The 17,433-nt window shown below is 42.2% G+C and overlaps 1 protein-coding gene across 2 annotated transcripts in view; it reads right to left on the reverse strand.

The window, feature by feature from the left end:
* LOC135107077 (potassium channel subfamily K member 13-like) overlaps positions 1–17,433 on the reverse strand; it is a 112,520-nt gene that overhangs the window by 60,366 nt on the left and 34,721 nt on the right. Inside the window, exons 1-2 of one of the 2 annotated variants that reach the window (XM_064016699.1) lie at positions 11,139–11,233; positions 7,818–7,955 (exon numbers count right to left, since the gene is read on the reverse strand). The gene's annotated coding sequence lies outside the window, so the exon portion shown is untranslated. Of the gene's footprint in view, positions 1–7,817; positions 7,956–11,138; positions 11,234–17,433 lie in introns of those variants that run through there. The other variant, XM_064016698.1, reaches the window with a different exon arrangement.

Raw genomic sequence — 17,433 nt, forward strand, 5'->3', positions numbered from 1 at the left:
TGCTAATTGTTTGGTATCGCAGTGAAAGGGTTAAGAGATAAAGATTGAAGCTAAAAGGAAGGAAGATTGTTTTCTATCAAAGAATTCAAAGTTATAGGAAGAAAGATCAGGGCTAAAGACTATGAGTTTTGTGGTTCACAGTAGTATTTCATACGGACAGATTTACTTCTCTTAACTCAAATCTTAACAGGAGACTCATCTTTTCTTAATTCCAACCTCCTTTGTTCTTACTCAGACTTCCTTCCTTCTAAGAGCAAACTCATTTCTCTTTATTCATCCTTCATTCCTTCATTCATCATCCTTCGCCGCAGCTCCAACTTTCAAATAAACAATGAACTTATCCTCTTAACCACAATTACCTTCCTCTTTCCTTTTAACATCAAAATCTTTCCTCTTGTTTTCAGCCTTACTTCTCGTAACACAAACTTCTTTTCTCTTAACTCCAGCGTCTTTTCTCTTGACTCGAGCGTTCTTCCTCTTGACAAATTCTTACCTTTTAACTTCATCACCATTTCCTTACCTCTACCTTCTCCCTTTTAATTGCAACGTCGTTTCTCTCAACACATTGCGTGCACTTTACATATGCAGGTAGCACTGTGCTTATTTGCATATCTCTGGTGCAGTTCAGAGTGGAGGCGCCAAAAGCATCTTCGGGTGAGTCGTCTTTAAGGAAACAACGGAGGTAACAATTTCTCAGACATTACCTACGTGGAGTCTCTTTAGCAATTACTGTCATCAAAGTAAATTCTCAGCAACACATTAGCCTACTTCCTTTAACCCTCAGTTCGTGACTCGCAAAATAACGTTTCAAGTCTCCAGCAGTAATTTGTTTTAGTAAGGCTTTTAAGCTTTTTTTGTTTCTATAATAGGGATCTTTACACAGCTGCTACCGCGCTTCTTATGCTCCTATCAACACAGAAGGAACTGCACTTACTGGGAAATACGACTAACGGATGCATTAGATCAATAGAAAACACACAAACAGACCAAAGGATTTCACAGGAAGGACATCAAACATCAGTGGGCCTTTTTTTACGCTCTTTTGTTGCCCTTGGCCAGTGCCCCTCTTACATAAAAAATACAATTAATAGGACGCCCAGTACGACCCGGCAGCACCCCATCACTGCCACCTCGTGAGAGAGAGAGAGAGAGAGAGAGAGAGAGAGAGAGAGAGAGAGAGAGAGAGAGAGAGAGAGAGAAACACTCCAACCAGCGACGATGAATAATTAACCGAGCGAGCGAGAGAGAGAGAGAGAGAGAGAGAGAGAGAGAGAGAGAGAGAGAGAGAGAGAGAGAGAGAGAGAGAGAGAGAGACAGACTAGGTTGCTTCTTCAATTTGCAACTAAAAATCACGACACTGGACTGTGAGACCGAGCATAAAATAACAGAATAAGGAAGAAGAAATAAAGTATACCGTATAACAGAGCTACTATATACCAGTTACCATGTACTTGTGTCCCTCATCGATCTTATAAAAAAAAAAAAAATCAATAAAAATATAGGAGATTTCCAAAAGACCATACTGGGGCGGTGCGCAGGAAGACAAGTGGAGTCGCTATTGGCTGGTCCGCGCACCCCAAAATAGCCACTTGACTATGAAAAATAAAGCAACAGGGTAAAGCAAAATGTCAGGTCTTGGAACGAGCACGCAAATATACTTCACGCTCACACACACACACACACACACACATATACGCACTAATGAACTAACTAATAATCCTAATTTCCATCATCATTGTCAACATCATCTCCAGTTTGCCGTCGTAATGCATTCTGATTCATATTCATATTTTTTTTCTCTCTTCTTTTGTGACCTGAACTTCGCGCCATTTAAAAATTTTCTGATCCACGGCACATTTTTTTTCCTTTATGTAATTTCGTCTTCATGTCCCCGTTTATTTTTGCTTCTGAGTAAATCCTGGAAATATTCTGAATTAGTGAACTGCCGAATTACACCCTTATTACCACGGGCATGAGCTCCGTAAAGGTTAGGGAGCGTTCGGTTTCCCTGTCTCAGTTTGCATCCACTCCACCAGACTTGAAGAGAGGTTGTGTTACCGCTAATAATACACACAGTTTTGCTCGGTTCCGACGTAAACTTTGAATTTTCAAGCTGCCCTCTGACCCGTGTTGTTTCCTCTGCTCCCTCGCATCGACTCCCCTTCCAGATTGTCGCACGGAGATTGATGGTATTATTCCATTAAAACCTTTCAGCACCAATTACCTTTTTAACTTTATCATACCCACCCACCCACCCACCCATCCACACACACACACACACACGTTAGTTGACAAGCGCTCCACTTCAGCAGAATTTCAGGTAATATATGAAACAGAAGAAGAAAGAAAAAAAAATCCAATCTATTCCTCTCCGATGCTCTCTAAGAAACACCTCCCTCTTAAACTGATTACCTGCTTGACCTCCAATCCCTTCATCTCCACACATACGCAACTGCCTCTCTGGAACTCTGTAACTTATAGCAAAGCTCAACAAAAAAATATCAGTCATCCACATTGCTTCGTCAGTTTCGGAGTGCGGGTGCTTTACACGCAGCAGGGGCCTCGTTTCCAAAGTAGTGAGCAGGGAAGTTTCTCAAATAACACGCAAGGCAGTATATAACGAAAAAAGGTGAAGCGACATTATTCGTCACGTCAACTTCAGGTCTTCGGTCTTCGAATTTCACTTGGTCACTGCTTCCAAGAATACGAGAAGAGTCTGAATATCGTAGCGGCACATCGATTATCCCTGATTGGCCCAGGCACAAGCCTGCTGCGGCGCATTTGGCTCTTGGATGCATTTCGGAAAATGATTCGTGTAAAATACGTCCTGCATTTAGCAAGTATATTTTTTGGTTGCCTCAGTTGTTCTGAAAACTTCACGACAAAGAGCAGTGCAATGTGGCGAAGCAATACCGTTGTGGAAGAGAGAACCGACCGTTGAGTTTTCCTTTCATCGAGTTTAGATATTGGCAGTATCTGTACTCGTATGCCTATATGGTAGTGAGAAAACAATGTTATCATTTTCTGTGAAGTGTGTTAGAAGATAAATGGAAAAGATATCCTAAAGTTATGAATAAAAAGTGACATATCAGCATGAGACGTGTTTCTGGAGTTTACCTTGTGTACATTTATCTTTCTTATCTATCTATCTGTTTATTTATCTATTTATTAATTTCTACTTCGAAGAGAATTGTAAACATAGATAGATTGTCAAATTTACGCATAACTAAACTGGCTGCACTGTAAGTTTCTTGTTCGTGCACTCTGAACAATGCGCGTGAAGCAGATACATCTAAAGTTCATTTTGTGGAAGCCAATTAAGCCTACTTAATATTCATCTACGTTACACCTTATAGCACGAAAATATTTCACAGGATGGCAACAAGAAAGAGAGAGGAAAGATGGAAACTACAAGGAAAAGTTAGTGTTTGACCATTATTGTACTTACGAAGCTTGTGTACCGAGTGTTCCTGTGTCACTCATCTACACCACTCGCTGCCTTTTCATCTCAGCGTAGCAGACACCAGAGCGGCAATGCTTTACCGACACACCAAGCACAAACTGGTACTGCGTCAGATCACTGAAGAGAAAGACTTGGCGGAAGAGGTTTCACGAGCCGCTTCACGCAACACTGGCATCTCTTCCGGTGTTGAGGATGAAGGTGGTACGAGAACCTTCCATATTGGATTTCGTGGAAGAGGGAGAGTAGAGCTGTGTGAGATGTCACTCTCTAAGGTCAAGGCTCCACCATTAGTCTCTGCCTTGTTCACCTGCTTGCTAACTTTTCCATGTGGCATTACGTTGTGCTGTAATCTAACACACTTACCTAACCTTTGAATCTTTTTTTACACCGGAAGTCCGCCACTACAAGGCCGCGTTGTCCCGGCGCACGGGATGAATGAATAATAAATAAGAGTCGCCCCATTCTTTATCCAGCTAAGTCGCTGACCTTATCAAAGACCGTAACCCTGTCCGCCGCTGCATGGAGTACACACGGCAGCTCTCTATGATTTGCGCTTTCCAGTATATAAGACTGCTTATTAAAAAAAAATTTAAGGCTTTCCACTAATTTACCTTCTTGGTGAGTTCCTGTAGTATGTCACTGTCAGATGTATGGACGCATCATCCGCCGTCTGTTGTCGTTCTCTTCAGACACGCTCTTCTTAACATATTCACTGCTTGGTGAATATTCGAGGCCGCGATTCATCTCTCTTGGGAGGAACACTAGCGGCTTTTCTTTGTCATTTTATTTATTCCTCTTTGGCGTGGCTCGCACTGCGTAAATAAAACTTTTCTAATGAACATGAAATATAAATGCGGTGGCTGAGGCAGCTGCCGATCGCACAATTGGATATAAATATTCACGGGAGGCTTAAATGTGCTGGCGGAGCTCCTGCATGTCTCGTCTACGGCGCCAAAAAAACAAATCCACATGTGCGTTATATTTATCCTTCGTTATAAGATACACATTAGCTGACATACAAATTCCGAAGGGCCTATCGGCAACCAATACTTAAGGTCAAGAACGGGCAGCCTTCGAAGGGCATCTCTGGCTGTCGATAACGGAGTGACCACTTACCTGGGCCCTTCTCGGCATCAATCTTAACTCAAAGCCCTTTAAGGACTCCCAAAGTATATCCGAGGGAAAAAGAGCGCGATACAGCAATAGGATTGATGCTTCCTACTGCTGAAGGGAAAAAAAAGTTACGCCAATTAATAATTTTCGTAAAGAGAGATTAAGTAAATCATCGCACAAGCTAAACTTTTCTTACTGATAATCCTTACGCATTCCCGTTACTGAAACGCTCTGGTGTTGTCATAATCATGAATGTTTGCTGCCGCTCGTACCACAGAATAAAAAAATTAAAAAAGATCGAAATTTGTGTCATATTTTGGACCACGTTATGTTAGGTCACATTATTTTACACACATTCTAACAAAGGCCCAAGTTCTGGCATTAATTTTTACCCAGTTGAGTATACCATTTTTCCTTGATTTTTTTTTTCCTTTTCTTATGTAAGAAGAACACTATGACAAGGGCAACAAATTCATACTAAAAAGCTCCACTGAGGAATAATTCTTTCAAGAGTTTTCTTTCCTGTATTCCCATCTAATGCTTAACAATCACAACTAAAGCTGAGGCGTAACGAAAACCTTAAGATTTAATATAGTTTCAAAAAGGTGAATAATCTATGGATGATAAGTAATTGTTCTTTGCCTCGTGGACACCACAAGTATTATGTTAACGGATCACACAAGCACACACACACACACACACACACACACACACACACACACACAGACGGTAATGACAGCAGGAGAGATAAGTGGCGATAAGATCAATAGGTTGGCATTCCAGAGAACAATTTGGTGGCAAAAGTATGTCATGGCGTAATGGAGAGAGAGAGAGAGAGAGAGAGAGAGAGAGAGAGAGAGAGAGAGAGAGAGAGAGAGAGAGAGAGAGAGAGAGAATGTCATACTTTTTCTGTCTCTGCGAGTGTGTGTGTGTGTGTGTGTGTGTGTGTGTGTGTGTGTGTGTGTGAGTGTTTAATTTAGGGTCCTGCAGCGTACTTACAGAGCATCAAGCTACAAGAGTGATAAACAGAGAGAGAGAGAGAGAGAGAGAGAGAGAGAGAGAGAGAGAGAGAGAGAGAGAGAGAGAGAGTGTGTGTGTGTGTGTGTGTGTGTGTTCGAAGCTCTTCCCTGTCAGCCAGCCGTCAAAAAAACTTATTTTCTGTATACTCGTACTTAAACTTAGGTGCACAGACACGCGATCGTCTGAACGCTTAAAACAAGTTTCATTAATTTCAAATGATGTTTCCTACTGAACGCAAGGATGAAAACGTCACTCTCAGCTATAATTGAAACCACAAGTCTTCCGAATGGCGAAGCCTCATTTAAAATTTCACATCACTAAAAATAGACAAAGAAATCACATGAATCATACAACACAAGTCGCCTCTCTTTTACAGCTATAAATATATCCTCGTGAATAACAGTCTTACTCTTCAATAATCGCTCATATCTGCATACTAAACTTGGTCTCTCCTGAAAATCCCGTTGAAAGCATAATAGTGTAATGAAAAAGGAGAGTGAGAAAGGAGAGTGAAGCGTCTGGCGAGTGGTTAGCTACGTCGTAATGTTGCAAGAGACAGAACAACGAAATTTAGGAATGTTTTGTGTGATTGTTGTGGGCATTGGCAACACCGTACTTTCTTTTGCAGACAGAAGGCAAACAGACAGACAGCAAACAGACAGACAGACAGGCAAAGAAGTTAAACAGTTGCAAGAAACAAATATACAGTCCAACCAGCCAACGAAACAACAAAACAGAGAAGGACAGAGAGAGAAATAAACGTATAAAATCACAGAACAGATAGATTTTTCCTCTCCTCACTCTGGCAATTCAGCAAGGAACAGCACCCCTCTAATGTTACCTCCCAGACTAGATCATTCCATTGGCACATGCTGGACAAGACTCAGAAATTGTGTTCCAGGAAGAGTATAAGCACTAAAATTTCACTTGTAGAATGTCCCGATTAGCTTATTACTCATTACATCTTCCTCTATTTGAGAATGGTCCGGAAAGACGTTTAGAGCAAGGACGAGATGAAGGAAAAGGAAGAGGAGGAGGAGGAGGAGGAGGAGGCGGTAAATGAACTTAACACCACCACCAACAACAAAAACAATGAAAATGGAAACTACAACTGGATATACACGTCCAAACAAGCATAATTAAACTTGACTGATACATTTTAGCCAAGCATGTTTGTACGATGCAGACGTCTGGGAGGAATTGATTGCGCATTATGCTGAGGATTACTACAGGAGATGACGACGAATGGCAACGGGCAAGGGACACGGGCAGAGAGAAAAGAACGAGCTCAAACCAACAACAAGAATAACAACCAGAAACGCTCATATAACACACACACACACACACACACACACACACAATAAATGCGAAACAAGAGAGAAATAGCTTGCCTTGATCTAATTGCCTCAAAGCTCTAGAGGAAAAAATACTAATGAATATGTAAATCTTATCAAACTGCACTGGGAGCCATGAAGACTGCAAACAGAAATGAAAAGAGGGTGGCAGACAGAAGGCAAACAGACAGACAGCAAACAGACAGACAGACAGGCAAAGAAGTTAAACAGTTGCAAGAAACAAATGTACAATCCAACCAGCCAACGAAACAATAGAACAGAGAAGGGCAGAGGTAGAAATAAACGTATAAAATCACAGAACAGATAGATTTTTCCTCTCGTCACTCTGGCAATTCAACGTTACTGATTTCTAAACCTAACGGGAAAAACTTTCTTACTAGGTTATATTTACTTCCCCTTACAGTCGAGAGCGGCTAAACAACTACATGGAAGAAAACTAAGTAATTAAATGTCTTATGAGCGCAATCTCGATACGAAATCCTTCACTTCACTCTGACCAAGTACGTTTACTGAGAACCTTAACTAACAATGGCTTCCCACACGGCATTTCAGTCTTCTATTCGAGCGACAAACCACCAAAACCTTATACAGTGATACCAGCTGAAAGTGGAGCTCGTCCCTCTTTATCTATCCCCATCAGAAATAAGTAATATGTTTTCACTGGTCCTTATGTGGTCAGCGCCATCAATCTTGAAGACCTGGGTTTGGGTGCTGCCTCCTTATAACACGCCCAATCGTTCCTACATCCTCCCACGCCACAGGAAACCTCGTTATGCCACCCTTCGGTCAGCCTCCGGATATAACTATACTCAGCCCGCCCCCGCTCGCCCACCTGCCTGAAGGAGCAGAGTAATTGGGCTGCCTACCTGCTCAGCCTCGTGTTGCAGCGGTGGACGGCGCTGCGGCAGCTCAGCCAGGGAAGACGTGAAAGCCGAGGTTCCAGGTTTGACCACCAGGGTAATTTTTGGCCACTAGTAGTAACATTCCGCGACTCTGTTTAGGATCTGAAAGTAGACGTGTTTAGAATCTTATGTAAGGATAATTCTAAGTTTTATCTCTCTCTCTCTCTCTCTCTCTCTCTCTCTCTCTCTCTCTCTCTCTCTAAAAGGTACCAGGATGCTGAATTTTACAAGTATTTTCTTCGACAAAAAATTAAAGACAAGTTTCTACCCAACAATTTGATCACACATCATTTACATTATTCACAGCTACTTGGGTACTTGCTAAGACTATTTTCCGTTGGATGGTGACGTTCAATGATTCATTTGATTATTTTTTTTTGTTGTAAATGTAATTAGTTTAGTTGCCGAGATAAAATTTCCATTCCTACGAAGACCAAATAGTTAAGACATTGTTTAACTATTGTTCTATTAACTTCCTTCCATCATAGTTCGCGCGGCTTCTTACAGCGGCTTCTTACAGTTCACAGCGGCTTCTTACGTAACAAGTATAAGCTAATAATGAATTTAACACGCAGGACCACTTCATGTCGCGATGCATTGGTGATTAATTGTTTCATGTTACACTTGCTGAGACTATATGTTTGTTTTTAACCGAGAATAAGCTAGCAAGTTTATATATATATATATATATTTTTTAAACGAGAGAGAGAGAGAGAGAGAGAGAGAGAGAGAGAGAGAGAGAGAGAGAGAGTGTGTGTGTGTGTGTGTGTGTGTGTGTTCTTGACCCACTCGTGTATAGTTTGGCCTCGTCAGCGAAGGAGGGAGAAGGAAAGAGAGGGAGCAGCAGAGGATTGTGGGAAGGTCACAGTGAATTGTTTATAAAGGGTTGTCGGTGGTGGTCCTCGTCGCTTCTCATGACACTCGAGCATTATGGGATTCTTTGTTTACTTGAATATCAACACCATGTAAGTTATTGTTGCCGCCACCACACCACGGTATGCACAAGCTTGCCGGGTTCATTCCATTCTTCTAGTCATCTGAAGGTCCGCCATACAACACCTATTTATTTATTTATTTATTTATTTATTTTTTTTTTTTTTATGTAGGAGGGGCACTGGCTGAGGGCAACAAACTTATAAGGAGAAAAGAAAGAAAGAAAGGCCCGGTGAGATGCCGATCCACAAATGGGGTCAAAAGCGGTCGTTAAAAATTAAAGGATAAGTGTCTTGAAACCTTTACGTCTCTACACACTTCTGGCTCATAACTGGTAGGTAATGGCAACATGCACCAATCAGAGTAAGTCTATGAGGTATTAAAGCAAAAAATAAAGTTCGAAATTACAGAACTATTTTTGTTGTCAGTGATGTCTTTCAAAATTACATTCTGGACTTAAACTATAACATTTTGCTAATTAATAACCTCAGAGTCTGACTTATATCTATCTTCACTCAACAACCTTCAAAACCTCTTGCTTTGTGCGACGGTATTAGTAAGGTCAGGTCAATAAAGGGCGTTACATTGTGTGCTCCCTTCTTTGAGTCTTAGTAATGCTGTTGGACTCGCTTTCCAAGTCACACAGTGGAAGGAAATGATGGAGATGTAACGAATGAACCATTTTCCCAAACGTTTCGGTATCTTAACAACTTTTAGTGGAAATCATTAAATTCTTAAGAGTGTTTTCATAACTGTAGTGCTGTGAGTCTTAGCAAAACATCAACGGCTCCACCAATTTTCCCGCGGCATATGATACAGGAAATGTTTGCCACCCTTTATTTATAGATGAAGAATGCTTGCCACATTTCCTCATTTCCTTTTTCTGGTGTGTGGCAGTGACTGAGGTGCGAGTATGCGCTGTCTATGAGTGGCTTAACTTCTCGTTTTATAGCTACACCTAAGCAAGTTCGAACAGGCTATCACACATTAGAATAACTGACTTCAGCTGGCCTTTCTTGTGTATGTACTATCAACTCACGGCTGTACAGATACGCCACTGTAGCCATCTCCGACATAACGCAAATTTCTAGAAGCTGAAGACTCGAACTTCTTGTAAATTCTGGACACTCAACACAATGCAATACAACATGTAATACAACAGTTCATGGCAGCGCGCCGGAGGTTGTGTCATCTCCGCAACGATGACGATGTGACCTAGGTGTTGTGGGGACTTCAATTAGTCAGTCAGCCAGTCAGTCAGTGAGTCAGTCAGTCAAACAATCAGTCAGTCAATCAGTCACTCAACAAGTCAATCAATCGGTTCTAAAACGAAAAAGGTTAGCGTCCCCCGTTTTCCCCAAGTGTGAGAGAGAGAGAGAGAGAGAGAGAGAGAGAGAGAGAGAGAGAGAGAGAGAGAGAGCGCCAGCAGACCCTCACCCTTGCTACAGACGTTCACCCGCCATGTCAAGGTTTCTAAAAATATATAACGATAACCATCATGCCTTGCGTAACGTTATTAACACAAATTAATCAAGTCTCCGTTCTTGGTGATGAAGTACTCGACGCAGAAAATGGTTTACCTACGAAGCAAAAGTCGAGTCATTACGGAAAAGTGCCTGGTAATCACAAAGGCGTAAGGCTATCAGTTCCTGCACCACTGGCTCACTCTGACCATTACCGATATTCGCCCAAACCTTGGAACAGTGTGTAATCGTTGTAGTTAACCCGTCACTGTGATATGCAACAATTCAAAGCATTAAAAGCAATGTATGGAGTCTTTATAAACATCTACAAGAAAGGTGGGTAAAAAAAAAAGAAATAGATTTTGCAATTTCCAGCCAGTACAATGTTTGGAGGTGGTTGCAGATATGAAAGGATGTTTTATAGTGGTTACTGATTAAGGAGAGATGTATCAAATAGCAGTGAAAGGGTTAATGAGTGATAAATAGTTGGATCCTTCTGGTGAACATCAAACGACCTCTCAGCGACACACTCATTAACTTAATTCAGGAAAAAATAGTGCCACTAAACAAATGAATTTTCTGTGTGCTTTTTTGAGTGCACCTCGTCAAATATTATTTCGCTCATCGCCAACATTTACATAATTGATCCACACTTAACATCACTACAAGGTGGTAAACAGGAGCTAGCGGCAGCTGTCAGCGCGCACCGCCCTTGTGCAAACATGTTCCCCCATGAAAGTCTGTCTTACACTTATGGACTGCACTATTGAAACAACCATCACTTGAAATGACGTTAAGTGGATGCACCAAGGATGCTTCCTGTCCTAAATACCAGAACATTTACGCCAAACTAGACTGCTTCTATTCGAGGAAAATGGTTACTACTTACCCAAGTCAGCGAAGGGTAATTGCACGTCACACAAATCAACGTACTTGCACGTATTCAAATTCCTGTGTTCGCTTAATGAAGGTCAAGGTTCATAATGCCTCTCAGAGTACGTAAACTCACCACGTTACTTCCCTTACCTTGTAGCAGTCTGAAACACGCTTCATGATCACACTCGCTTCACATGACACAAAACTAAGCACAGTGGCCATGGCTGGGATCGACAATACTCGCAGCGACTGAGGCTTTTGTAAGTGTTCCGTTTGTGTGACTCCGAAACAGCAGAACATGAAAGAAGGAAAAATAATGGAGGGATTTATTTATTTATTTATTTGTTTACTATTATTATTACTATTAATTTTTATTTATTTTATCTGTTTATCTATGTATTTATTTATTCATTTATTTACTTTATTATTTTATCTTATTTATTTATTTATTTATTTATCTATTTATTTATCGTGTGTGTGTGTGTGCGTGTGACCGATGTTTAATGGCTGTCAACGGAAAATTAGATATTATTTCTATTTATTTATTTATTCTTTTAAGTCTGGTTCCAGTAAAGTTCACAGGATCGTAGTTTGAATGATCTCTTTTCCCAGAGGTTGAGAGGGAGACGATGGTGAAGAATCGGCTATTTATACTTCACAAATCAGGCTCACATTTATTAATACGAGTGCAGTTTTAAAAGATTTCACTTGCAAGGTTCTCGATATCTGTAAACAGTTCACTGAAGGAATCAACAAACGAACATGGGATGCGTTACATGAAAGAACGAAAGAACAACAAATTCAATAAACGTACATGTCATTGCAGTTCACATTCGACAAAGCAACGTATAAAATCACCTGCCACAATTGTCCAGAGTGGATGAGACAGCGTAATGCTAATCATTGCTCTGGCGGCTCCTTTACCTGAGGAACTTGAATGGCGCACCTCACAACACTGCCCTGGGTCGATCAGTGAAGTACCGAGATGACTTGACTGAACTGAATACTGTTGCGTAAGGAGTGATGGATGTGATGTGTGAGGTATTAAAGAACGAAAAGAAAGAAAGAAACTAATTAACTAACAAATAAAGAAACATGTAAATAGAATAAGAACAGGAACGAGAAGAAGCCCAAGAATATATTTTTTTTCCGGATGGATCAACAAAATACTACATTACAATTCTTCCGCTTGATCAAGAAGACCGCGAGACACTCCCATGAAGCGACCAACATTTTCTCATTTGGTTCCCACTATGCAATCGTTTTTAACCGTGGGAAGAAAAGAATAAGCGTTGCGGGTGTCTGCGTGCGTGTGTGTGTGTGTGTGTGTGTGTGTGTGTGAGTGGGTATGTAGAACCACTCGACATAATATGAAAAACCCAGACATATGAAGGATATTCCAGCGGCACTTGTCATCTCACATGTATGCACAAACCTAAACAAGCCCAAATTATAGTTCACTGACCAGCCAGATGGAAGCAAAGACCTCCCTTTCTTGCACAGGTGAAAAGGGGCAAGGACAGGTGGGGAGCGGACAGGAGCAAGCTACATATAAGTACAGGAATAGACAGGTGGGACCGCAATGACCGCATAAGGAGGTGGATCTATGAGGGATACTGAATAGGTGCGTGTGGGGCTGCGGGGGGAGGATAATTGATAGAGGAAGGGTGACAAAATGCCCGTGCAAGTGTAGTAGTCAGTAAGAGGGGGTGAAAATAGAGCGAGGGTGTTAGTAAGAGTGAACCAGGGTAGATTGAGGGAAGGGCGGACAAAGAAAAGAGAGGGGACGAGAATAGATCGAGGGTGTTAGAGTGAACCGGGGTATACTGAGAGATAGTGAAAGGACTAAGATAGAAAGATGGGGATAGATAAAGAGAGGTCAGTAACAGAGGACCAGGTCAGCGCGAGGGAGGTCAGTGAAGGGGTACTACCGAGGCGCCTCATCAAGTATGTCCGAGGCGCCGACAACACTAGCAGGTGCGTGAGAAGGTCCTGGGGAGTCGATACCGCGCGGCTATATTTAGTTGACGAAATGATTCATAGGTCTGTTCATCGTGGTGGTGGTGATGGTGGTGCTGCTGGTGGTGGCGGTGCCGGTGGTGGTGGTGGCGATGCAAGCAGGCAGGCAGGCAGATGGGGCGAGTTCTTGAGCGCCGGGTCGGGCGGTGGCGGTAGTGGTGGTGGTGGTGGTGGCGAGGCAAGCAGGTAGGCAGGCAGGCAGGGCGAGTTCCTGAGCGCCGGGTCGTCTTTTCTCCATTAACTCTAAAGAACAGCAAGGAAATGTTGTCTTATCATTTTCTTTAATTTCCAGTTTCTTTCTCCCTCTCCTACCCCATGAAAGTTGGTCAAGGACTTCATTACGGTGGGAACAAAAGAAGGTGCATATCAATGGTAATCTGTGAAAATCCTGGGTTGTAAAAATTCCAAGGTTGCATGAAAATTATTTAGAAAGGTGAATGGAGGTTTTTTTTAGGTACGTTCGGTCCAGTGGCGGAGTGTGACCAGGTAGGCAGGCAAAATGTATAACTACGGAGTGATTTATCAAACCTCCTTGGCTGTATCAGTGTGAATGATGGTGATAATGATGATTAATAGTTGGAGTAGTATGGTACATGAGCTGGATTTTCTTAGTGTGTGTGTATTTTCCTTCAGTGTGCGTAATAGCTTCAGCACGGCGAGTGAGTCAGTGTTACTAATTTGAGTTGCTCCAATGTTGTATAAACCATCTGTCAGAAATTCTCTTATGACTCACGAGGAGAGAGAGAGAGAGAGAGAGAGAGAGAGAGAGAGAGAGAGAGAGAGAGAGAGAGAGAGAGAGAGAGAGAGAGAGAATTTGTTTCATACACTGTATTTGATAGACAAGTACGTACTGTGTACATGTTAGCAGGGTCCATTCAGCAGTAGCTCTTATCAGGAACCATGTAAAATTGAATACATTAAACAGTCAAATAATTCCGAAATTACGATAGCACTATTGTTGTACGTTATTGTTTATACATATAGAATTTTATACACACACACACACACACAAACACACACACACACACACCTAACGGCCAGGCAAATGGGCGAGCCACTTAATGTGTAGCCCCTGTTCACCTAGCAGCAAGTAGGTACGGGATGTAACCCGAGGAGTTGTGACCTCGCTCTCCCGGTGTGTAAATGGTCTCATGAGCTCTGAACTCTTTTCGTAGGGTAACGGCTGGTTGGGTGACCAGCAAACGACCGTAGGTGAATCACACACACACACACACACACACACACACGCATTTCAGTGGAAGATACTTACTTAATGTGTACTTAGTTACTTTGTAATATGCATGTTATTTATTATATAAGTTAATAAAATGTGGAGTTTTCAGCCGATAAAACTACCAAATGAATAAACGAGCGAAAATAGGAAAAATAATCAAATGATCCTTCGCTCGAATGATCGTGTGAATAAAACAACAGTAGTTACCGCTACAACATGCTCTGATGTAAGTCTTCGTAAGAAAATCATCACTATTCAATGGGGGACTGTTGTGGAAATAAGGATTCCCTTACTGCGACAATTACTTTGGGGCAGGGGGTTCTAGGCACTAGACTGGCCACCACATGTCACTGGATAAGTATGATTTGGTGTATCACAGGCAAAATTAAGTCATGTGGTTAAATAATGAAATACAGAGATAGTTTGACCATTTCAAACACACACACACACACACACACACACACACACACACATGTACTAGGAAAAGTGTACTTCTTTTACTTTTGTAGAGGCGGTGGCCAAACAAATATAGCTGATTTATATTAGTAAATAAATAATATATATATAAATAAATTATATAAATAAACTGTGCAGTATAAATAAAGTGAGTCGCCAACGTGTCGCATGTCCGCCACCGTGGCCAGGCGTACACGAACTCTCCATGTCCGCCACCGTGGCAAGACGAACGCGGACTACCGATAATGGGAGGGTTGGTGGACTGGCTCAGGTCACGGCCAGGGCTGACGTTTGGAGACAAAGGGATGAGGATTGACCTCACTCCCACGTGGTGATAGGTAGAGCGGCCAGAGGCTTAGCGTCAGATCCCAGGGGAAGGGCGCGCCATGGAATGTGGGCGGCAAGAGTGTGAGCGTGCTCCCACATCAGCGCACACACACACACACACACACAGAGGGTTGTGGGTGGTGGTGGAGGGAGAGCAGTGTTTAAGAGGGGAGGTATCAAGTGGCATAAAAGACATGACAAGGGCGATGATATTATCCTTAAGGTTAGTGAGCAAAAAAGTAATGTGTTCAAGCATAATGAAGATTTATTAAGGAAACAGAAGGTAACTGGTCTTCAAATGCAATGCTAAACGACTGTTATAGACTCAGTACGTTGTTAATACAGTCAACAGGGAGTTATAAGAGGAGAATAGAGAAATATTTATGGATGCGGATGAAAGGTGGACGTGAATTTATAAGTGGACTGCCACGTGTTAGGCACCTCTGGCTCCCTTCCCTGCAGTTTCCTTTTATAATGATTGTCTTGCCAGGAGCGCACGTATGGTTGTAAGAATGCATACATTTGCACTGTAGTATGGTGTTATTTCGAAAGTTGAAAATGTTCTAGGTGATTTATTTGATGTAAAATGAAAAAGTGAAAGAGAGAAATATAGAGAACAGAAAAGATATAGAAATGTTCTACCCCACATAAGTATGGTACAACATTATGAAGGAAGGCTGGGAATAAAATCTTCGCGTGGAAACAACCGCACACAGCAGGTGTCCGCGGCCCTAGTAACATGGTAATAAAAACCAGCACTTACAACACCACCAAGTAAAATAATCTGGACAGGCTTCCTCCTTCACCTCCGCCTCCTGCACTCGCCTCGTGACCTGAACACCTCCACGGTGCCAGCAGAAAATACCTCGTGACGTCATTTATCTGGAATACATTACTGTTTTCACTCCGGCTTACCACGGCATCTTCTTCTTCCCGTTGTCGCCCGCTGCCAGCCTCGCCACAGCCGCGAACCTCACAACCTCACGAGTCCCGCCGGCTTAAACCAGTTTCAGCGGCGCTATTACCCAAGTCACATGAGAAAATTATCCGCTTCATACACACACACACACACACACACACACACACACACACACACTCTCTCTCTCTCTCTCTCTCTCTCTCTCTCTCTTCAGTAGCGACCTGAAAATACTGTAACAAGTGTGTGTGTGTGTGTGTGTGTGTGTGTGTGTGTGTGTGTGTGTGTAAAAACTCGACTCGATCTTCCCAATAAAAAAAGTAATAACTGACAAAGGCAGAAAAAAAAAGAAAAAAAAGTAAAAAACATCAGTTGAAAGATCAAACACAGGACCGAGGTGCACATTACGAGTCACGGCTGCTGGAGGGACTGGACAACGAGTGTTAATGCTGATGAGAGGAAGCAGCGGGCGAGGTGCGGGAGGGGGCGTGGCATGGCGGGCGCTACTAAGTATAGAGCACACCCCCCAGCTATGACGCAGCCCACTAAGATATTTCGTGGTGACAGACAGCTGAGCTACACGGCTGGCTGCCACCACCACCTCCACCACCATCACCGCCGCCGCCGTCACACCACATTCACATTAATAATATATACAAACTATTTTCTTCAGGTTTGATCTGTATTACTAGTAGTAGTAGTAGTAGTAGTAAGTTGTTGTTGTTGTTGTTGTTGTATTAGTATTATCATTAGTAGTAGCAGCAGTAGTAGTAGTAGTAGTAATAGTAGTATCAGTAGTAGTAGTAGTGTGTATTTCTTTGTGTTTCGAGACAGCTGCTTCTTGCTCACCGTACGTAGAACAGTGCAATACACCTTTCGCTTTCCTATCTATGTATTCCATTCTTTTCCTTTTAATTATTTTTCTTCTTTGTCACTACACACTGGTATGAGTTCTCGGTGACCTTCATCTTTGCCATCATCGCCTTCACCAATCAGAATACTGACAACAATCATTATCAATATTTTCACCAAACAAGGTCGGCAGCATCACTTCACAAGTCAGTGACAGATTCAGGACAGCAGACGCGGCAAATGAGCGTGACCAGGGCGAGGCCAAGCAATAACAAGGTACGCTAATAATTAATTGTTGAGGCTGACAAGATCGCCAGCAGGAAGAGGCAGTGGTCCACACGCAGCGACTTCAGAATGACTGTTTAGTTCTCACGGCCATTCACTCTGACTGTCTGTTCAGTAATGCAGTACAGTATGAAGGAAAGGCAACTGAATAAATCAATTAAATATGCGTTAATTAACGGTCACCAGTCAGATGTTTATAATCATCACACAAGTCAATAA

Source organism: Scylla paramamosain, chromosome 14 (assembly GCF_035594125.1).
Source record: "Scylla paramamosain isolate STU-SP2022 chromosome 14, ASM3559412v1, whole genome shotgun sequence".
NCBI classification, from domain to species: domain Eukaryota; kingdom Metazoa; phylum Arthropoda; class Malacostraca; order Decapoda; family Portunidae; genus Scylla; species Scylla paramamosain.